The following is an 18,348-nucleotide window of genomic DNA, read 5'->3' as shown; positions in this document are numbered from 1 at the left end:
ATAAAATATTTTTCATGCCAGAATGTCACTAATCTGTAAATATGACATGATCATTCCTGGGTCAGTGCTGTATTCCTCTCAGACGATGGAGGGATGATGAAGTGCGAGTTCCTCCATCATCCATCAGTCTCGGCGTTCCTCAGGCTAGTTTACCACACGACCTTCTGAGCGTTTGACGAATCACATTCCCCAAGAGCCAGACGTGTGAGCAGAGGATAAACTGACAAGTGTTCATGTGTGGTTTACACACCAGAGTCGTGTCGCCCGCAGGCGTCGTGATCAGACGCTATTCTCAAGCGTTTAGCTGGTGTATTATCTGTTCCTTTACTCCATTCTTCCCGCTTATCCTGGCTCTGGATCTCCACCCGGTCCAAACGGAGAACTGTAATTACCCGGAGAGAGAGAGAGAGAAAGAGAATAGGACACTCTTTACCGGGAAGCAGTGCATTGTGGGACGCTCCTGTGGACACATACACATGCATTAAAAAATGAGCAATTCATAAACAAATCAATATAAGAACAGCATGACCAGACTCAGCGTCAGGTGTGAGATGCATTAAGACAATCCCAGTAAATAAATATGAATATTTGCACGCTTGAGTGCGGCTCTATAGAACTCTGAAATGATGGCAGAATAATGTCATGTTTAACAGGTTATTTTAATATGATCTGTTTAATTCGTATAATCTATTTAAAATAAAAATGAATGAATTAAAACTAAATGCATAAAAGATGCCATGATGATGGAGCCACTAAAGCTTCTGTACAGTTTCATATAGAAGATGTTGGGTTCAGGAAATCTGGCCTTCGCTTCTTAAACCACTGAAATGCCTTTATTTAAATATAGTTTATCAAAAATCAATCAAATCGATCTTCAACTGCTAAGTAAAACTGCAGAATATTTGCAGTATGTTGACGCTGTCCTATATTTCGTTTTACATTATTTACACAATAAAGGCTTTTTGAAAAAGCATCTACAGTGAAACATAAGCATATTTTCACATGTTTGCATATTAAAAAGATCCAGCAGAGCCTGAAGCTGTTCTGTGGTTGAGCACAGACGAGCACTGAACACTATTGACCAGAACATGTCACCGCTGTCTTATAAAGACCTCAGGAACTGTGGACACTTGTGGAGAAGTTAAACATGATGATGAGATGATCAGTGTAACTCCACAACAACTACAGAAATGTCTCCACTAACATTCAGAAGCTCTTCCTGAGTCTCTCCGTAAGGCTGCACTCGCTACTGGTTATACTGGGATTCTGGATGAGTGAGATTGGCCTGTTCTGTTATTGCCGGAGTTTCTGAAGCTCGTGTGAAGACTCCGCCCTCTTCTGAATGGAGGCGGAGCTAAAGCTCATTTGCATTTAAAGGGACACACACAAAAACGGTGTGTTTTTGCTCACACCCAAAAAGGGGCAAATTTGACAAGCTCTAATAAATGATGTGAGGGAATTTGAGCTGAACTTCCACAGACACATTCTGGGGACACCGTAGATTTATATTACATCTTGTGAAAAGGGGCATAATATGTCACCTTTAAGAACTTTTCACTGAGAGGTTCTTTGGGAAAACAGGAATGGTTTTTCAATGGCATCGTTGGAAGCTTTATTGTTAAGAGTGTTCATAGGCAGCAACTAGTGCACACTACATGGAGAACTGAGACAATCTGACACATGCATATTGTATAAAAGAGTCACTTTTAATAAAGCTGTTAACTATGTAACAGCACCATGCAGAAGTAAACAAAATGTCCTTCAATTTAACAATCGATATTATCATCATCTTCCATCTCGTCCTCCAAAAAATGGTTCTCAAACAGCCTTGCTTCAGGACCCAGTTTAACATTGACATCAAGTGATCATTTGCATGATTGTTTGCTTTTTGCTTTTTTGAATTAATAGCCATTATGCCGTATACTCTGTTGACAGAGCTAAACCGGTTGTTTTTGTTTGTATTTGGTTCAGTAACAGTAAAATACAGTGCAATGTTGCACAGTTTAGAGCTAGAACTTGTTGATGGCACAGAAACCCCTGCAGTTTTACTCTTCAGCCACAGATGGCGACAGTAAAGGGTCAAATCCCAGAGGAACAACAACAGAAGCAGTGAAGAGCTGTTTCAGCTGAAACTTCAACTCACCTCCAACAAATGAAGGTACGAAACCAGAAGGAAATCTCTAAGTGTTGTTTATGTGCTCTGGTTCTTCATATATATCAATATTTCAGGAACATATTGAATGTGCATTCATCAGGCTGCCAGTTTCTGAGTGATTCAGCGGGTTCATGTTAAAATTAACAACAGAATTTTATACAATTGTATATACTGTCGATTTTATAATAATAACAACATTATGATAAATGCTATGAGTGAAAATATGAGTATGTAATCTTGTGCATATAATTATCATGCAAGTTAATATTCTGATCATATTTTTTTTCCAAGCACATTTTACCAATTCCAAACCACATCAATCTTAATAACTTATTTAAAAAATTTGTATTTAATCATTTTATAAGTGATATATAATGTTTAAGGAAGGCTGGAAGTGAAAAACAGGTGTGCATAATTATTAAGCAAGTTTCATTTTACGGGTAAAATGGGCCAAAAAAGAGGATTAACTCACACTAAAAAGTCAAAAATTATTAAATGCTCATGAGAAGGATGTAATATAATGCAACACTAGACATTGCAAAATTAAGGCATGACCAATAGACAGCAAAACACTGATTGGTTCAGCAGGGTCACACAAAAACAGGCCAAGAAGAAAAGACACATTAACTGCAAAACCGATTCGGAATTAACGTGAAGAATCAGGTGTGAAATCATCAGAACCCTTTAGTCTCCAGAAGAACAAGCTCTCAGGATCTCAGACACTGTGCTAAGGTAAAGAATCCTGAAATATGACCCACACTTAATAAGAACCACAAGCTGAAGTAAAATACATGAAGACTGTTTCACAGGCTTTATAGACGGACGGGTCGAGAGTGACTCTTGAAGCACCAGCACCTCTTCCTCTCGTGCGAGACCTAACCCATGTCTGAACGCTCACCGCTGGCATGTAATGCAACAGAGATTGCTAAAGTAAACATATTAAACTAACAGGCCTACCAATCTCTGTGTAAAGATAAAATAATGATGCTGCCTCTTTCTAAAGTCATTTTTACGTCTCTGTAATTTGACTTCAAATCTCAGGTGAAAACTGTCATTTTGATCCTCCTTGACAAAATAGTCGAATACTCAGTAAATATACATCTATGACATTTAATATTTGGGCTTTCATTATGTTTTATTAACAAAATAAGAAATCTGAGCCGGGGAATTTTCTGAAATTTGGTTGACATTAATGACCTAAGGCATTTTTCACTTCCAGCCTTCCTTAACAATTATATAAATACAAAATTAATAGTAGTTATTAAGATTGACGTGGTTTGGAATTGGTCAAATGTGCTTGGGAAAAAAAATATGATCAGAATATCAACTTGCATAATAATTATGCACACACTGTATATCAGAACGCTCCTCTCTAGAGTTATTTATCTATTTATCTATTGAGTGTATGGTTATTGAAAGGCGTTTCTGAGGTAAATGTGATGTTATTGTTCTCTCGCTGTTTTATTGACGGTTGAAACACTGATTGATGGATTACATGAGATATGATTGATTTCAGGAAGATGTTCTGTATCTTTCATCATTCCTTCTGATGTTCACTGATGTTTATTTGCTGTTGTAACTACTGTAGTAGTGAAGAGGAAGAGATGATCGCTTCATCTGTCACACACATTAAACACACACACACACACACACACACATTTATGGACTCAATTTACTGCTTTAAGTTCATGCATATCTAGTGTAATGGTCGACCAAATGAACTTGGCAAATCACGATTCACGGATGTGTTTTTTAAGTAAAAAAATAACATTGCTTGTTTAAAATAAGAAAGAACAGTTTGCTAATCAAGTGCATAGAAAAAAACTATATATGCAGGATTTTTTCTCTCATTAGCATAAAAATAAGGCACTGTGTATGCAATTAAAACAACACGGAACTAATTGATCTGAATAATGACATTTTTAACAGCTACTTTACAGCTGAAAATGATGAATTTTACGTTAACTTATTTTCCTGTTTATTTCTGTGAAGCTGCTTTGAAACAATCTGTATTATATAAACTGCTGTCAAAATACATGTGACTTGACTATGTATTTGTATATGACTTATATATGTATTTGTATACAATCATTGTATAGGATTGTAACACAATTTTGCATGACTTTCTTCTCAGATGGACCGTCTGAAGCGCATTGCACATAAAACTGGAAAGCGTTTGTGAAAATCCCGGGATGATCTGCCGAAGGTTGACAAGTAAGTGGCATCAAATCTTTGAAAGACATTTTGAATCAGAATAATCCGCAGTGTGAAGCAGACTTTATGCCACGTCATCGGGAAACAGTGTTGAGAGTGTTAGTGTTTCTCCACCTTCATTCCCCTGTGATGTGGGAAGATCAGGGATTTCAGGCACTTTTGCCACTCATTGTGCCCTGAATATTTGCATGAGAAAACTACAAATCCACAGGGACCATTAGGGTCTTAAAGCTCCACGTCCTCTTCCAAACGAAAGACACAATAGGCCTCCCATGCAAACGCCACATTGCTTTGAAACAACCTGTATACACTTGTGTGTCTTTCCCCATGCTGGACTCTATGGCAGGGATAAAGCGTGGAGAAAGTGTGTGTTGAACCCGGTCTCCGCTGGTCCACATCTCGCTGAGCTCGGCTTTCATCCGGCCCAGATCTGGGCTAATGCGTCTCAGTGAAAGAGTCCCTCGTGCTGCGATCGCTCATTCTTCTCAGGCTTTTACTCCATTCTGAGCTCTTCCACTTGGGATAATTGCGGTTTAATTGGGTGACAAGAAATGAAAACTGTGTCCACATTATGTGGGGTAATCTGCTTTCAGAGTCCGTATATCAGCAGCGCAGGGAAAGATCGAGGAACATACAGGATCACACATTCAGATGTTTCATAAATACATAAAATATGCTTTCAAGAGCTTTTTTTTTCATATACACTACTGCATATACTCTACTGCATATACACTACTGATCAAAAGTTCTGGGTCAGTAAGATTATTATTATTATTATTTTTTTATAAATTAATGCTTTTATTCATCAAGGATGCATTAAATTGATCAAAAGTGACAGTAAAGACATTTATAATGTTTCAAAAGATTCTATTTAAATAACTTTCTATTCATCAAAGAATCCTGAAAGATAAAATGTATGACAGTTTCCACAAAAATCTGAAGCAGTTTTTTGAAAAAATCTGAAACTGTTTTCAAAACTGATAAAAATCATAAATGTTTCTTGAGCATCAAATCCTCATATTAGAGTGATTTCTGGAGGATCATGTGACACTGAAGACTGGAGTAATGATGCTGAACATTCAGCTTTGAAACAACTTAGAGTGAGAGTAAATGAGGACAGAATCTTCGTTTTTGGGTGAACGATCCCTTTAAAAGTGGATTTGGGTCTTAAAAGTTATTTCATGTCTCAGTCTACTTTTTTATAATAACTATAATATCTATGGTAATAATGAATACATGTTTATAGATTATTATTAATTGAATATTATGTTTATCATATGGATGTATGTATTATTTTTATTATTATTAATATTTTCTTTAAAAATATTATTTCACAATATTAGTTAGTCAAATAATATTCTGTTGTAATTTTCTGTAGGTTTTTTTTTCTCCAATTGATTGTAATATTGAAAGATGCTGCAGTCAAGCTTTCAATAATTCTCACATATCATTTAGTTTTTTGTGTGTTTGACTGTAGTAAAATAGCTTTATAAACTATTCTCAGACCTCAAAGTTCTTCTGTTTGTTTGGGGCTCTTCAAGCCGAAACTCTTGAGACTCCAAAAATGAACTAAAACACCCTAAAAAGTAGTTTCATCATTAACACGTTTAACCCACTCCGCAGATTTCCATCCGCACGTTCAGCCAGATCAGCTCACAGAATCACGGAACGCAATAATAACAATCCCGGTTTGCTCGAAAATGCAATTTCCTAGCCGGCAACAAATGCTAAAACAGCAGATATAAACACTGGATGTTTTTCAGTAATGAAGAAGCGTCTGGTGTGTGTCGAGAGAAGGATCTTTTCATCGGCTCTTTCCCAGCTCCTCGGGGGTGTGTGAGGAAAGGTTATAAACATTGAGTCATTCTCAGGGCCTCTGCAAGCCGTACCTTCCCTTTTGTCAAGGCTGTACTCAACTTTAAAAGCCCCTTTCAGTCGACATGAATGCCCTTCATTTTCTCTCAAAGAACTTTGCATTGATAGCCGGCAAAAAGGGAAGGTTGTTTAGAAAAGGATGGAGAGACAATGAGAACAAAAAAAGCAAAAAGCTTTTCAGATTCCATTATGAACATAGCACTCCCATTCTCTCTGACTGTTTATACATGTTCTGCGGAATAATGCGCTGCTGCTGTAATATGTTCCCGGTCCTCTTCTGTGAAACTGGCCTTGGATCAGCGCTAACGGGGGGGGGGGTTCGGGATCCAGAAGCACATTCACTGCGAGATCAAGGTAAAGAAGGCCAGGTGAAAGAAAGAAACCTTCCCGTGCCGTAAACAGCCATTCAGACGAGGCCATTGTGCGAATATTTCAGGTGCCCTGATGCTCGTGCCGAGAGGAGAGCTGTTCGGGTTTCTTGGGGCTTGAGGAGTGTGTGGGGAATAAAGCCATATGTTCATGTTGTGTACGGATTACTCAGGCCGTCCTCGATCGGCTCTAAGTTCAAATAAATTATATCATGTCCATCCTTTGCTTTTCATTTTGTTACATTAGTGCAAATACCTCCTGTTTTTCTTTGAAATCACTCAATGTTTTCATTTTATTCTGGTTCAAATCATAGACATCACATTGCAATTTGAGTTTGTCAAGTCAAGTCACCTTCATTTATACAGCGCTTTAACAATATAGATTGTTTTAAAGCAGCTTTACAGTGATAATAGGAGATTACAGTAACAGAGATTGTTTAGGCTTTACAGCAGATCTAGAATAAAGTTATTGTCCAGATAAAGTTAGTTTTGATTGATTCACTTCCGTTATAAAGATCATTAGTTATTAACTTAGTGACCGCTAACACAACATTATTCTAACTGAAAGCTTTTAATGTGTTCTGGGCGTTCATTTGCACGACAACAGTGTTTGGAGACAGGAACATGGTCCGTCTTCAGGGTCTTCGGTATCTTTGGGGTCTTCAGGGTCTTCAGGGTCCGTCTTCAGGGTCTTCAGGGTCCGTCTTCAGGGTCTTCAGGGTCTTCAGGGTCTTTAGGGTCTTCATGGTCTTCAGGGTCTTCAGGGTCTTTAGGGTCTTCGGGGTCTTCAGGGTCCGTCTTCAGGGTCTGTCTTCAGGGTCTTCAGGGTCTTCATGGTCTTCAGGGTCTTCGGTATCTTCGGGGTCTTCAGTGTCTTCATGGTCTTCAGGGTCTTCGGTATCTTCGGGTCTTCAGGGTCATCAGGGTCCGTCTTCAGGGTCTTCAGGGTCTTCAGGGTCTTTAGGGTCTTCATGGTCTTCAGGGTCTTCAGAGTCTTCAGGGTCTTCGTGGTCTTCAGGGTCTTCAGAGTCTTCAGAGTCTTCAGGGTCTTCGGTATCTTCGTGGTCTTCAGGGTCTTCAGAGTCTTCAGGGTCTTCGGTATCTTCGGGGTCTTCAGGGTCATCAGGGTCTTTAGGGTCTTCATGGTCTGTCTTCAGGGTCTTCAGGGTCCGTCTTCAGGGTCTGTCTTCGGGGTCTTCAGGGTCCGTCTTCAGGGTCTTCAGTGTCTTCATGGTCCTTCTTCAGGGTCTTCAGGGTCCGTCCTCAGGGTCTTCGGTATCTTCGGGGTCTTCAGGGTCATCAGGGTCCGTCTTCAGGGTCTTTAGGGTCTTCATGGTCTGTCTTCAGGGTCTTCAGTGTCTTCAGTGTCTTCAGGGTCTTCGGGGTCTTTAGGGTCCGTCTTCAGGGTCTTCATGGTCATCAGGGTCCGTCTTCAGGGTCTTCGGGGTCTTCAGGGTCCGTCTTCAGTATCTTCGGGGTCTTCAGGGTCTTCAGGGTCCATCTTCAGGGTCTTCAGGGTCCGTCTTCAGGGTCTTCGGGGTCTTCGGGGTCTTCAGGGTCCGTCTTCAGGGTCTTCAGTGTCTTCATGGTCCTTCTTCAGGGTCTTCAGGGTCTGTCTTCAGGGTCTTCGGGGTCTTCAGGGTCCGTCTTCAGTATCTTCGGGGTCTTCAGGGTCTTCAGGGTCCATCTTCAGGGTCTTCAGGGTCCGTCTTCAGGGTCTTCGGGGTCTTCGGGGTCTTCAGGGTCCGTCTTCAGGGTCTTCAGTGTCTTCATGGTCCTTCTTCAGGGTCTTCAGGGTCCGTCCTCAGGGTCTTCGGTATCTTCGGGGTCTTCAGTGTCTTTAGGGTCTTCGGGGTCTTCAGGGTCCGTCTTCAGGGTCTGTCTTCAGGGTCTTCAGGGTCTTCATGGTCTTCAGGGTCTTCGGTATCTTCGGGGTCTTCAGTGTCTTCATGGTCTTCAGGGTCTTCGGTATCTTCGGGTCTTCAGGGTCATCAGTGTCTTCAGGGTCTTCGGGGTCTTTAGGGTCCGTCTTCAGGGTCTTCAGTGTCTTCAGTGTCTTCAGGGTCTTCGGGGTCTTTAGGGTCCGTCTTCAGGGTCTTCATGGTCATCAGGGTCCGTCTTCAGGGTCTTCGGGGTCTTCAGGGTCCGTCTTCAGTATCTTCGGGGTCTTCAGGGTCTTCAGGGTCCATCTTCAGGGTCTTCAGGGTCCGTCTTCAGGGTCTTCGGGGTCTTCGGGGTCTTCAGGGTCCGTCTTCAGGGTCTTCAGTGTCTTCATGGTCCTTCTTCAGGGTCTTCAGGGTCTGTCTTCGGGGTCTTCAGGGTCCGTCTTCAGTATCTTCGGGGTCTTCAGTGTCTTCATGGTCCATCTTCAGGGTCTTCAGGGTCCGTCTTCGGGGTCTTCGGGGTCTTCAGGGTCCGTCTTCAGGGTCTTCAGTGTCTTCATGGTCCTTCTTCAGGGTCTTCAGGGTCCGTCTTCAGTATCTTCGGGGTCTTCAGTGTCTTCATGGTCCATCTTCAGGGTCTTCAGGGTCCGTCTTCAGGGTCTTCGGGGTCTTCGGGGTCTTCAGGGTCTTCAGGGTCTTCGGGGTCTTCAGGGTCCGTCTTCAGGGTCTTCAGGGTCTGTCTTCAGGGTCTTCGGGGTCTTCAGGGTCCGTCTTCAGTATCTTCGGGGTCTTCAGGGTCTTCAGGGTCTTCAGGGTCCATCTTCAGGGTCTTCAGGGTCCGTCTTCAGGGTCTTCAGGGTCCATCTTCAGGGTCTTCAGGGTCCGTCTTCAGGGTCTTCAGGGTCCATCTTCAGGGTCTTCAGGGTCCGTCTTCAGCGTCTTCGGGGTCTTCAGGGTCCGTCTTCAGTATCTTCGGGGTCTTCAGGGTCTTCGGGGTCTTCAGGGTCTTCAGGGTCCATCTTCAGATGAACATCTGCTGATCCGGGGAAAAAGTCTGATCGCAATTGTTCTGGTCAATTGCATTGCAATTTTAAGTAATTATAAACAAATCCTGGTTTGATGTGCTTGTTTTTATGGCTGCACAATTTAGCCAAAATGTGTGATTATATATCAATATGGCTATAAAAAAATTATTATTATTGTGTGTGTGTGTGTGTGTGTGTGTGTGTGTGTGTGTGTAAGTGTGTGTGTGTAAGTGTGTGTGTGTGTGTGTGTGTGTGTCTCATCTGTTCCCACTCTTCAGTCTCCTGGGGTCGCTCTAATGCTGTGTCTCTATGGCTCATTTCTTTCAATTACCACAGTTGAGTGTGGAAAATCCCACCGGTGTTAAACAGACAGGAGTGTGTGTGTGTGTGTGTGTGTGTGTGTGTGTGTGTGTGTGTGTGTGTGTCCAGAGCCTCCGTACAGCACACCTGCCCTGAACACTAATAAATAATCAAACCGAGCAGGTTTTGTAGAATTACACAGGTCATCTTGTTCATTCAGTGTTTCCTCAAGAACGTTCTTTTCACATCAAAAATATGACTTTCCAAATCATTTGTTTGAAATCAAGTATATTATCTAGAAGAATCATGCATTATTTGAGTGAAAAAATAATTTAATCAAGGCTTTTCCTGAAAAATGATTCGATTTTTTTCTTTGAAATCAAAGAAGAATCATGTATTATATGAGCAGAAGGTGTGTAATGAAACCTGTCGTGGCTTTTAATGCACAACACGCATTCGAGTAACTCTCAGTCAGCGACGGTTTCCGACACAAAATAAACAGCGGCGTCATTTAAATTCCCTCATAACCTGGAATCATTATCAGGACTCCAGAGATATTACAAAGAGGATTCCTATTGTAAAATGTTGATTTAGCACATCGTCGGAATATAAAGTGACTCCAGCAACACTTGAAATGAGCGACTCACGGTCTATTGTGTCCAAGCCTCCCTTCACCCCCCCCCCCCCCCCCCCATGGTTTCCAAGCAAATTAATTAACAAGAGAAGGAAAAAACTGTAAGAATGCAAATGGCAGAGCGAGGCCTCCCTCACTTTAGACTCTCGTAGGCTTTTGTTCTCCTGTATTGTAGCAAATTATTTAATTGGGTCTCTCTGATTGTGTGCTCACACAGAAAGGATCGCAGGCCTTTGTCAGAAACCCATATAGCTAACAATGCAGTATCAAATTCAATTCCCATCAAAAAGAAAGAAATGAATCCCCCCCTCACACACACACGCACAGAAGAGAGAGAGCAGGGTTTTTAGGCTGGCCGTGGAGATGAATGAGGATCTCCAGAATCACCAGCGCTGGGACGGCAGATTCTCAGCTCTTTCAGACTCAACAATAGCAGAGATGTGGATGTGAAGGACTGAGGAGATGCTGAAATAAACCCAGTGACTGCTGGAGTTTACAGAGCTTCATGAGCGTTTACATTACCCTTCAAATTGCGCAAGTTGAAATTGCGAATTGAAAATACGCCCAATGGAAACGCGTCAATTTCACCAAAACTCCCATATAGCGCAAAAAAAGTTTTTACGCTCACATGAGTGTTTTTCAGGCAGTTCGAAAAAGGAATATTTCGCAAAAATGCAATGAAAACAGTTTTTGCGCATTTACAGGTCACCTGACGTAGATGGACTCTAAATCTCAGAGAAATGCCACAATCAAGACCTTGAAGCAGATATGAGGGATGAACTGATTGTTAGGGAAAATCCAGCAGAATGATTTAAACATGGTAAAATGAGCTAAGAGTGTTGGATGCTGACTGCATTAAATTAGCAACAAAGTTTGTGAAATAAATGAATACTTTCAGGACTTTTATGAAACTGTGGTTGGTGGACCTCGATCCCTCGGATAAATCAATGTTTGGGAAATCTGCTTTTATACATCAAAGATGCATTGAATTGATCAAAAGTGACAGTAAAAACGTTTGTAATGTTACAAAAGATTCTATTTCAATATAGACTGTTCTTTTGATCTTTCTATTCTTTAAAGAATCCTAAAAAAAAAAAAAGGAGTTAAGAGTGAAGCAACTGAAGTCTTTATTCAAATAAAACAAACACGGGTAGATCCACTGGATAAGGCAAACGAAACCGCGTGTGACAGACACACAAAACACACAAAGTGAAGGCAATGAGGAACTTAAATACACAAGGTGAATGAACTCAATGACTATCAGACGAACTAATGAATCAAAACCCATGGCAACAAACGAAGAGTGGGAAACTGGAACAAAGGAAAAGAGGGAACTGAGAGAGAATAAAAGTCCATGAACACGAAACAAAACAGTCAGTCCGTGACATTTACAGCCCATTATGTGTTTAAAGAGTTCAAATATTGTGCTTCTAAAATCCAACAAATTTCTGGATAAAAGAGGATAATTATTTTAATTCATTGTGATTTGTCCATCAAGAATTGATTAAATGTCCAGCGGAGTTTAAGATGCATTCGTGACTTCAGCAGAAAAGGCAAGTTAAGTCGAAACAATTTTGTTGTTTAATGGTTGAAAGTGAAACCTTCCACAAACACTGTCTCTGAAACATCACAGAGTCTTCTGAGTGTTTTGGGGTGTAGGAGACGCGCCTCTCGACTCTTTTACATTCTCTGGCCCGTCCCGTTTCACCGTATTTACTCTATTCCCCTGATTCACAGTCGCTGCTCACTGGACCGGGACCTTCCAGCTGCCACCCCAACATCTCATTATTTTTGGAAATATCAGGCTTGTATCATCTTGATAAATAATTCCTTGCAGTATAATGTATCAGACTAAAACATATTTTCCGGGGGCCAGCGAGGTTAAAGTGCCAATCTTACCTTTTTACATTTTTTCTTGCCCTGAAGACAGTGATTTCCATATATAGAGTGAGCGGTTTGTGTTGAACACGCGTTGCTGTCAGAGATTGGAAATGAGGCCTGCTAAACATGTGAGACCCTCCCAGGACCAATCAGATCGCTGACATTACACACGGTATTAAACCATACTGAAGTTTTTATCTGACTCCTTGACAAACATTACAGTTTCATGCAGTTTTTGTAGCTGTGTATTCTTATCTGGCACAGAAAACATTGATCTACTTGAAAACGCTTGCCACAGGGAAGGATTTCTTTCAGTCCACAATCAACACGTTACTGTTGGACCCTCGATGTTTTCACAGCAAAACTGTTTGTCTTCACACAGGAATAAAGTGTACATTAAGGAGCATTTTTACAATGGCATTTCACATTCATCCTAAATGGCTCTTCTATCACTTTGCCCAGCAACCTTCATTTAAAATGGGATTCAGGGAAACACAACTCAGGAATACATGAACAAGTGAAGAGAATCCAGACGTTTGGATAATGGCCACAATCTTATATAGATACAGTATAATCACTGTTATTGATGAGAGGTTTCAGCACATGTACAGATGAATGAGCAGAAGTCACACACACACACACACACACACAGACACACATATATATATATATATATATATATATATATATATATATATATATATATATATATATATAGTATAGTTCGGTTTGAGCTTTGGATGCATTGAAATATCTAAAAGTGTACAAAACTGTGATTAATCGAAACAAAACTTGGTAGGCTGCATTTATGTTCATGAACAGAGCCTCTGATTTTAAACATCATGCTTCATAAAAAAAAGCAACATTTTTAACAAAAAAAGCAGATAAAATCATGTCATATCTTTGTTGTCAAAGATGTGCGGCAGCAATGCTTTTATCGCATGTTTCTGATTCTGTTTTATCAGATAACCCGATGTGATTGGTGCAGCTTGGAAACAAGGGCATATTTAATGAGCATCATTACTCGACGCCAGAGTAACTCGCTGAGCAAATTCAATTTGTGCTCTTGCGAGAACTCTGGATTTCCAGGGTTGCCACCTACCATATAATACTGAAAAAACTGCAGTCAATGGTGGGAAAGGGTTAATATCTTGGGGTGGTGTGGCGCAATGGATAAGACACATGCCTTTGGTGTGAGAGACCCGGGTTCGAATCCACTGTGAGACACCAATGTGTCCCTGAGCAAGACACTTAACCCCTAGTTGCTCCAGAGGCGTGCGACCTCTGACATATATAGCAATTGTAAGTCGCTTTGGATAAAAGCGTCAGCTAAATGAATAAATGTTAAATGTTATTTAATGTTATATATCACTGTCGTAGTATTATACTGTTTAGTTGACCGGCAGTCAGTGAAGGAATGCCTTGTTTTACCCTCTGTCACGTGAAAATTATGAATAATAACTGTGACTGACGACCAGTGAAATCTGTAGAATCGAGTGTGGGCGGGGCTTGTGCTGAAATGGTTTGCGAAAGTGAATGTGGAGTGACTTCATATGTGGCAGTAGTGTAAATGTGGAGTGACTTCATATGTGGCCGTAGTGTGAATGTGGAGTGACTTCATATGTGGCCATAGTGTAAATGTGGAGTGACAATATGTGGCCGTGGTGTGAATATGAAGTGACTTCATATGTGGCCATATTGTAAATGTGGAGTGACTTCATATGTGAATGTGGAGTGACTTCATATGTGGCCATAGTGTAAATGTGGAGTGACAATATGTGGCCGTGGTGTGAATGTGGAGTGACTTCATATGTGGCCATAGTGTAAATGTGGAGTGACAATATGTGGCCGTGGTGTGAATGTGGAGTGACTTCATATGTGGCCATAGTGTGAATGTGGAGTGACAATATGTGGCCGTGGTGTGAATGTGGAGTGACTTCATATGTGGCCATAGTGTGAATGTGGAGTGACTTAATATGTGGCTGTGGTGTGAATGTGGAGTGACTTCATATGTGGCCATAGTGTGAATGTGGAGTGACTTCATATGTGGCCATAGTGTAAATGTGGAGTGACAATATGTGGCCGTGGTGTGAATGTGGAGTGACTTCATATGTGGCCATAGTGTGAATGTGGAGTGACTTAATATGTGGCTGTGGTGTGAATGTGGAGTGACTTCATATGTGGCCATAGTGTGAATGTGGAGTGACTTCATATGTGGCCATAGTGTAAATGTGGAGTGACAATATGTGGCCGTGGTGTGAATGTGGAGTGACTTCATATGTGGCCATAGTGTGAATGTGGAGTGACAATATGTGGCCGTGGTGTGAATGTGGAGTGACTTCATATGTGGCCATAGTGTGAATGTGGAGTGACTTAATATGTGGCTGTGGTGTGAATGTGGAGTGACTTCATATGTGGCCATAGTGTGAATGTGGAGTGACTTCATATGTGGCCATAGTGTAAATGTGGAGTGACAATATGTGGCCGTGGTGTGAATGTGGAGTGACTTCATATGTGGCCATAGTGTAAATGTGGAGTGACAATATGTGGCCGTGGTGTGAATGTGGAGTGACTTCATATGTGGCCATAGTGTGAATGTGGAGTGACAATATGTGGCCGTGGTGTGAATGTGGAGTGACTTCATATGTGGCCATAGTGTGAATGTGGAGTGACTTAATATGTGGCTGTGGTGTGAATGTGGAGTGACTTCATATGTGGCCATAGTGTGAATGTGGAGTGACTTCATATGTGGCCATAGTGTAAATGTGGAGTGACAATATGTGGCCGTGGTGTGAATGTGGAGTGACTTCATATGTGGCCATAGTGTGAATGTGGAGTGACAATATGTGGCCGTGGTGTGAATGTGGAGTGACTTCATATGTGGCCATAGTGTGAATGTGGAGAGACTTAATATGTGGCCGTGGTGTGAATGTGGAGTGACTTCATATGTGGCTGTGGTGTGAATGTGGAGTGACAATATGTGGCCGTGGTGTGAATGTGGAGTGACTTCATATGTGGCCATAGTGTGAATGTGGAGTGACTTCATATGTGGCTGTGGTGTGAATGTGGAGTGACAATATGTGGCCGTGGTGTGAATGTGGAGTGACTTCATATGTGGCCATAGTGTGAATGTGGAGTGACAATATGTGGCCGTGGTGTGAATGTGGAGTGACTTCATATGTGGCCATAGTGTGAATGTGGAGTGACTTAATATGTGGCCGTGGTGTGAATGTGGAATGACTTCATATGTGGCCATAGTGTGAATGTGGAGTGACTTCATATGTGGCCATATTGTAAATGTGGAGTGACTTCATATGTGGCCATAGTGTGAATGTGGAGTGACTTCATATGTGGCCATAGTGTGAATGTGGAGTGACTTAATATGTGGCTGTGGTGTGAATGTGGAGTGACTTCATATGTGGCCATAGTGTGAATGTGGAGTGACTTAATATGTGGCTGTGGTGTGAATGTGGAGTGACTCCATATGTGGCCGTAGTGTAAATGTGGCCGTAGTGTGAATGTGAAGTGACTTCATATGTGGCCGTAGTGTGAATGTGGAGTGACTTCATTTGTGGCCATGGTGTGAATGTGGAGTGTGTGAATGTGGAGTGACTTCATATGTGGCCGTGGTGTGAATGTGGAGTGACTTAATATGTGGCCGTGGTGTGAATGTGGAGTGACTTCATATGTGGCCATAGTGTGAATGTGGAGTGACTTCATATGTGGCCATAGTGTGAATGTGGAGTGACTTAATATGTGGCTGTGGTGTGAATGTGGAGTGACTCCATATGTGGCTGTAGTGTAAATGTGGCCGTAGTGTGAATGTGAAGTGACTTCATATGTGGCCGTAGTGTGAATGTGGAGTGACTTCATTTGTGGCCATGGTGTGAATGTGGAGTGTGTGAATGTGGAGTGACTTCATATGTGGCCATAGTGTGAATGTGGAGTGACTTAATATGTGGCCGTGGTGTGAATGTGGATTGACTTCATATGTGGCCATAGTGTGAATGTGGAGTGACTTCATATGTGGCCATAGTGTAAATGTGGAGTGACTTCATTTGTGGCCATGGTGTGAATGTGGAGTGACTTCATATGTGGCCATAGTGTGAATGTGGAGTGACTTAATATGTGGCCGTGGTGTGAATGTGGATTGACTTCATATGTGGCCATAGTGTGAATGTGGAGTGACTTCATATGTGGCCATAGTGTAAATGTGGAGTGACTTCATATGTGGCCATAGTGTGAATGTGGAGTGACTTAATATGTGGCTGTGGTGTGAATGTGGAGTGACTCCATATGTGGCCGTAGTGTAAATGTGGCCGTAGTGTGAATCTGAATTGACTTCATATGTGGCCATGTGTGAATGTGGAGTGACTTCATTTGTGGCCATGGTGTGAATGTGGAGTGTGTGAATGTGGAGTGACTTCATATGTGGCCGTAGTGTGAATGTGGAGTGACTTCATATGTGGCCGTAGTGTGAATGTGGAGTGACTTCATTTGTGGCCTTATTGTAAATGTGGAGTGACTTCATATGTGGCCGTAGTCTGTATGTGGAGTGACTTCATATGTGGTCGTAGTGTAAATGTGGCCGTAGTGTGAATGTGAAGTGACTTCATATGTGGCCATAGTGTGAATGTGGAGTGACTTCATTTGTGGCCATAGTGTGAATGTGGAGTGTGGGAATCTGGAGTGACTTCATATGTGGCCATTGTGTGAATGTGGAGTGACTTCATTTGTGGCCATAGTGTGAATGTGGAGTGTGTGAATGTGGAGTGACTTCACATGTGACCATAGTGTAAATGTGGAGTGACTTCATATGTGGCTGTAGTGTGAATGTGGAGTGACTTCATATGTGGCCGTAATGTAAATGTGGAGTGACTTCATATGTTGCCTGTAGTTCTGAAGCTTTCATCATATAATGGCACATTTGAGCTTTAGCTGTGTATAAACATTCATAACCTATACTACAACATTGAGCATCAGTTCAGGATTCAGCTCCACACTCCACACTCCACAAGCTCCATTAATGAATTCATAAAACTTTTTAAATGAAGAAAAAAAATCATCTGTAGCTTTTTATCACTGCTCTTCATATTTGAGGGATGTGGGAGCATGTTGTGCATTTGAGAGCAGAACTAATGCTATATAAACCTGCAGTCATAAGCATCCGCCTAGAGCTGTTGTCTAAATGAAGATTTCACAGCCAATCTGAGTTTGCTGCTGCATTACTGTTGTGCCGTGAGTGTGTTTGTTTAACAGGTGTGCCAGATCGATATTTTCCCCTTTCTTTGCTCCGCTGCTGCGAGGGAGGAATGGCTGCCTTGTCTCATTTTGTTGAGCTTTAACTTTCTGAAGTCTGGAGGAGAATCAGCTAGGAGGAAACTATGAAACTGTAGTTTGTCAGGCTACAAGCTACTCAGCATTTAAAGTAGTTCAACTACACTCAAGCTGCCCTTTAAAAAAAGCAGTTATTATTAAAAGTAGTTATTTAAGGTTGCAATGTCTCTTTAAATGCACAATGATCAGGTGTTATGCACTACTGTTCAGAAATTAATACTTTTGTTCATCAAGGATGCATTAAATTGATCAAGTCAAGTCAAGTCAAGTTTATTTATATAGCGCTTTTCACAACATAGGTTGTATCAAAGCAGCTTCACAGTATTAAATTAAAACAATACATCAATGTTTGTTTCTAGTGGAACGTCCACGTTTGGTAATGCTGATCAATAGTATCGTTGATTGATTAATTAAATTAAATATCCCCAAATATCCTCAAGTGACAGTAAAAAACATTTATAATGTTACAAAAGATTCTATTTCAAATAAATTCTGTTCTTTTGAACTTTCTATTTATCAAAGAATCCTGAGCAATACTGACATAATCACAGTTTTCACAGAGAACTGTTTTTAATATTGATAATAATCATAAATGTTTATTGAGCATCAGATCCTCATATTAGAGTGATTCCTGAAGGATCATGTGACACTGAAGACTGGAGTAATGATGCTGAAC

At 41.3% G+C, this 18,348-nt stretch overlaps 1 long non-coding RNA gene across 1 annotated transcript in view; it reads left to right on the top strand.

Moving 5' to 3' along the window:
- The first annotated feature begins 2,085 nt into the window (after positions 1 to 2,085).
- Positions 2,086 to 18,348, top strand: part of LOC307165092 — a 28,129-nt gene continuing 11,866 nt past the window's right edge. The window contains exons 1-2 of the long non-coding RNA XR_013822405.1: positions 2,086 to 2,158; positions 4,290 to 4,369. This is a non-coding gene — a long non-coding RNA (uncharacterized lncRNA). The remainder of the gene's footprint in view (positions 2,159 to 4,289; positions 4,370 to 18,348) is intronic.

This window comes from Squalius cephalus (assembly GCF_949319135.1).
Source record: "Squalius cephalus genome assembly, chromosome: 9".
Lineage (NCBI taxonomy): Eukaryota > Metazoa > Chordata > Actinopteri > Cypriniformes > Leuciscidae > Squalius > Squalius cephalus.
The sequence above is the reverse complement of the archived record's forward strand: the minus strand, read 5'-3'. Positions and strand labels throughout refer to the sequence as shown.